The sequence below is a fragment of the Galeopterus variegatus genome, unplaced genomic scaffold, assembly GCF_000696425.1.
Source record: "Galeopterus variegatus unplaced genomic scaffold, G_variegatus-3.0.2 Scaffold15117, whole genome shotgun sequence".
In the NCBI taxonomy this organism is placed as follows: Eukaryota; Metazoa; Chordata; class Mammalia; order Dermoptera; family Cynocephalidae; genus Galeopterus; species Galeopterus variegatus.
The window spans coordinates 17837-20200 of record NW_007741228.1 but is presented as its reverse complement, the minus strand read 5'-3'; the positions used below and the strand labels follow the sequence as shown (position 1 = coordinate 20200).

The 2364-nt window shown below is 36.6% G+C and overlaps 1 pseudogene; it reads right to left on the bottom strand.

The window, feature by feature from the left end:
* The window catches only part of LOC103582161, a 7994-nt pseudogene extending 6031 nt beyond the window's left edge, over positions 1–1963 (bottom strand).
* Positions 1964–2364: the final 401 nt, after the last annotated feature.

The following is a 2364-nucleotide window of genomic DNA, read 5'->3' as shown; positions in this document are numbered from 1 at the left end:
AAAAAAAAAGGAAAAAAAAAACATTTATTAAATTTGGGCATTTATTCATTAAACTATCCCACATGTACATTTTTTTTTAGTTTTAAAAATAAAGTGTTGGTCAGAATCGCCAACATAATAATCATGCAATTTTACAGAAGCTTTTAAAAACGTCAAAGTATTGTTGTAAAAGAATTCAGCAATTTACTCAACAAATAAGTCCTTTCATTCAAAATACTATACCAGGTGGTACTTATCAACCTCCTTCGAATTTTATAGAATAAAATAAAAACCAAGGATAGGACTGGTTCAGTAATTTGACCAAGCTCACCCATTTGTGGCCAGGGTGGAAACCAGTCTTGTTGAACCTCAAAGCCAAGGTTTTGTTGTTGTTGTTTTCTATTGTCAAATAAAAAAGTGAAATTATAGTAGTAAAGCTTTTCATCTTACAATTGGGACTGGGTTTTTAAATAAAACATAATATAATTTCCCTTAAGCCTCTTCTTTAGAAAGAAATAAGCCATTTTGACTTCTGACTACTCCAACACCACCTAATATAGAATATTGTAGTTTACAGCAACTTAAGACAAAATGTGAAAGTCAAGGGCTTCTAATAAATAAATAAAACAAGACATTTTAAGCAGCCATAAATTTCTGCCAAGTTAATTAGAAATGTTCCAGTATCTGCTTGTTTCTCTGTTTAGAAACATACTCTTTGTAAGACTTCTAATAACTACTGTTTGCTTTTAAAATTAATCTAATAGAATTCAACCCAATTTGACCATTTTCCTCTGATTTTGGGTTATAGTTTTGAAATTCTACATGNATAATATAATAAAAACAGCTCACCTTTGCCTAGAACTTCCTCTAGGCCAGACGAAGCTCTAAGTGACTTACATGTATGAATTCCTTCAGTCTCACCATCACCCAATGAGGCAGCTGCTATTATGATTTTTTATATTGATTGATTGATTGATTGGAACATAGTTGATTATACATATCTGTGGGGTACAGCATTGAATATCAATACCTGTGTGCAATGTGTGTTCAAATCAGGGTAATCAGTATATTCAGCATTATACAATGTAATCAATTTTTGTGGCCCTTTACCAATTCCTCCCTTATCCCCCTCCCTCCCACAGGCCCCCATTATTGTTATCCCCATTTTACAGACGAAGACACAGAGGCACAGAGAGGGTAAGCACATTGCCAAGTCACGTAACACTGATAGGTGAAGCCAAAATTTTGTCTCAAGCTCAGACTAGACCAATCACCAAGTCATACTGTGGCCAGAGGAGGGTTAACAAAGGAGGCGAGACACAAGATGAGTTCTGCGTAGATTTTCTGAGAAGTTTACTGCAGCATCTTGGCTCTGCCATGGGTGGGGGTGCTCTGAGCAGACCTCTCATCTGCACCGGCTCTGTCAGCCTCCGGACAAGGTGATGGGCTCTGAGAGGAAGAGGTACAAAGTCCTCTGACTGCAGGGAGATTGGCCCTGAGATGTCTGGCGTAAATTTGAGGAATTAGGTCTACTCATTGCTATTCTCAATCAACTCGTCAAAGCTCGTGTTATGCAGATCTTATGATGAGTTTGGGCATGAGATCACAGACTCAGAAGCGAGCGCATTTGAAATGCTGCCTGGGGTTCAGCAAGCACGGGATAAGTGTTTGTTACATAAAATAATATAAACTTGAAATTGTTTGATATTTTTTATCCTAAAACAGCTTTTTAAAAACATTTATTGGGGCCAGCCCGGTGGCGCACTCTGTAGAGTGCAGCGCTTGGGAGTGTGGCGGCGCTCCCGCCGAGGGTTTGGATCCCATATAGANAGATGTTCCCCTGAGGCAAATACATGATTTCTTTTCTGGGTGGGAATACTTTCATTTGTTTTTGAGTAATACCAATCCACAGGGTAACGAGATCTTCCTTGTCTAGGACATCTCACAATCAAAGCCTCATTTTCCAGGCCCCAGAATGGTTTAGCTGCAAATAAAAAATATAAATATGATACTGAAATGATTATATAAGAAGATAATAATTCCTATATTCTTAAGATTTCCTTCCAGGATTAAATTTAGAAATAGGTATATATTGTGATACTTTGAGAAGAAATGAGTAAATAATTAAAATCTTTTATGAAATTTTCCACTGGGTACCACAGGTTAATGAATTAATTTGGATCTAAATCCCCAACACTGTTCCAGTGGAAAAGCAGGCATGTCTACCTAAACAACTCCCGTGTCAGGCAACGATGCCTACAAAAACTCCTACATGCAGGTATAGTGTTAAATTCTGACATATCCGAATATGTAAAACTACAATTACAATATAATTTGTAATGAAGAATGGCTGTAGAGCAAAAAAAAAAAAAAAAAAAAAAAAAA